Raw genomic sequence first — 2,909 nt, forward strand, 5'->3', positions numbered from 1 at the left:
AAAAAAAAAAAAAAAAAAAAAAAAAAAGTCAAAAACTTGACAGCAACTGATGTTGTTAAAACAGTGGAAGGAAAAGAAGAAAAAGAAAAAGCCAATTTAGGAGCCAGAGGTGCCTCAGATTGATGTTCCAAATCTCAAGCCCATTTTGGAATTCCTTTGGCTGATGCAGTAGAGAGGACCATGATATATGATGGCATTTGGCTGCCGGCCGTTTTCCATGAATTACGTAGAGAAGTATGGCATGAAGTGCAAAGGCATCTACAGAGTATCAGGAATTAAATCAAAGGTGGATGAGCTAAAAGCAGCCTATGACCAGGAGGAGTCTACAAACTTGGAAGAATATGAGCCTCACACTGTAGCCAGTTTGCGGAGGCAGTATTTGCGAGACCTTCCAGAGAATTTGCTTACCAAAGAGCTTATGCCCAGATTTGAAGAGGCTTGTGGGAGGACCATGGAGACTGAGAAAGTGCAGGAATTCCAGCGTTTACTCAAAGAACTGCCAGAAGGTAACTGTCTTCTGATTTCTTGGCTCGTTGTGCACAAGGGCCATGTCATCGCAAAGGAACTGGAAACAAAAATGAATATACAGAACATTTCTGTAGTGCTCAGCCCAACTGTGCAGATCAGCAATCTAGTCCTGTACGTGTTTTTCACACATGTGCAAGAACTCTTTGGAAATGTGGTACTAAACAAGTGACGAAACCTTGGCGATGGTCTAACATGGCCATGATGCCCACACTGCCAGAGACCCAGGCAGGCAACGAGGAGATCAGGAGACAGGAGTTGCTTTTGAATTGTTTACATCAAGATCTACAGGGTGGGATAAAGGGTTTGTCTAAAGAAGAAAGATTATGGGAAGTACAAAGAATTTTGACAGCTCTCAAAAGACAACTGAGAGAAGCTGAAAGACAGGAGTGTGAAACCAAGATTGCACAAGACATAGCCAGTCTTTCAAAAGAGGCTGTTTCCAAAAAAGAGATGAATGAAAATGAAGAAGTTATAAATATTCTCCTTGTTCAGGAGAAAGAGATCCTGACTGAACAGGAGGAGCTCCTGGCCATGGAGCAGTTTCTGTGCCAGCAGATTGCCTCAGAAAAAGAAGAGATTGCGGAAATTCAGAGTTGCCAGCAGCAGGGCTTAAGCAAGACTGAGGAGTACTCCTCCAAGAGTGACAGTGAGGATGAGGAGGAGCTGCAGATCACTCTGGAAGATTTACAGAGACAGAATGAAGAGCTGGAAATAAAGAACGATCATTTGAATCAAGCAATTCACCAGGAGCGTGAGGCCATCATCGAGCAGTTCCAGCTGCTCCAGATGCAGCCAGCCACGGCCGAGCAGCAGGCGCAGGAGGACGAGGAGCCCGAGTGGCGCACAGGTGCTGTCGAGCCGCCCAGAAATGGCGTCCTCGAGCCGATAGCAGCTAAAGAGTAGCCAAAGGCAGGCAAGGAGCTGGCGAAGCCATCGCCCAGCAGGGACAGGAAGGAGACGTCCATCTGAGCAGCCTGCACCGCCATCCAGAGTCCGCGAGACTGAAAGGACCCGTGTATCTTACTGTAACCCGGGGGCCAGGCCGGCTCTCTGGCTGTACATTCTGTAAAGGTGTCTTCTCTTTTCAGACTCTTCCTCTGTCACACATCTGACTCCTTCGTGTCAGGCTTAGGTTCCATGGAAGGACGAAGCAGTGGATGCATTGTGGGCTTTAGGGACAGATGAGTTTTCCAGATAGTGTCAGCGTATTAATTTTCTTCCGTAACTTGAAATAACCATTTTAACCCTTGAGCGGCTTCTTTTTAAACCAAAAATCGTCTTTCTTTGCTTTTTTATCACAGCAGAATCAGGATCTCCTTCTCATTCAAAGGGAAACCACACCAGGTCAATGCTGCGCCCTCAGTGATCTCTGGTACCTTCACTCTTGTTTGTGCCTTCAACACCTTCTTGGTGCAGATCCCTATGGGGGAGCTGCCTCAGGTTCTCTGACTGGTCAGAGCAGCACCTGGTGGGTGTTCCCTGGCCCACCCTCCTAACTCTCTCCTTCTGCTGTTGTAAACCACAGTCCATAAACCTGAGTCACCAGGACAGCCTATCTGGCCACAGACGGGCTGCCTGTGGAGCCCGCCTACCCACCCCCGGCAGCGCAGGCCAGCCGAGAGGCCGCCTGTTCCCGCCGGTTCCTCACTGTGGGGACCGGCAAAGGCCTTCTCACTGGGTTGGTCAAAGGTAGTCACTGTGGCCTGGTGCATCCACAGAGGATGTTGCTCAAACTAGAAATATTTTAAACGACTGACCTTCCTTAAAAACAGAATGACTCCGATTGCTTGCTTGGGCTAGAATGTACACATCTTCTTGCCTGAATAAGCCATATATGGCTTATGTGCTCTGAAACAAAAGTTTGAAATTACCCATATCATCTCAGTGAACCTACTGGTGGGTTCCCAATTGACAAGACTGAGCAATAATAAAAAAAATTCCTTTCCTTTGAATCATAGCTGTGATTCACCCCACCCCATTTTCTTGTTTCTGGTCCATCCAGTGAGACTGATGCTCTGATGCTCTGAAGCTTCTGGGAGGCTGGGCTCTGGAGGCAACGTGCTGCAGGTGCACTCTGTCAGAGTGAACAGCACCGCGAGACAGGCCAGGCTCGTGGCTGGGAAGACAAACCCCACACACACTCAAGGAAACGAAAACAAACCCCACCCGAGGGCGCTCTCCTCCTCCTCCTAGGTAGTATTTATTTTCAGCACCTGTTTGATGCAGTTTTAATCCTCTACCTATTGCACTGTTGTGACTCGTTGGCCATTATTTGATTTTGTACGGAAAGAAAAGCTTTCTTATAGAAACCAGCATACTATTTTTTAAATCTGGAGAGAAGATATTCTGGTGACTGAAAGTATGGTCGGGTGTAAGATATC

General features: G+C 47.4%; 1 pseudogene; it reads left to right on the forward strand.

The window, feature by feature from the left end:
* The first annotated feature begins 165 nt into the window (after nucleotides 1-165).
* LOC108512510 (ralA-binding protein 1 pseudogene) lies at nucleotides 166-1,497 on the forward strand (annotated as a pseudogene).
* The last annotated feature ends 1,412 nt before the right edge of the window (nucleotides 1,498-2,909 follow it).

The sequence above is a fragment of the Rhinopithecus bieti genome, unplaced genomic scaffold, assembly GCF_001698545.2.
Source record: "Rhinopithecus bieti isolate Rb0 unplaced genomic scaffold, ASM169854v2 scaffold_28016, whole genome shotgun sequence".
NCBI classification, from domain to species: Eukaryota; Metazoa; Chordata; class Mammalia; order Primates; family Cercopithecidae; genus Rhinopithecus; species Rhinopithecus bieti.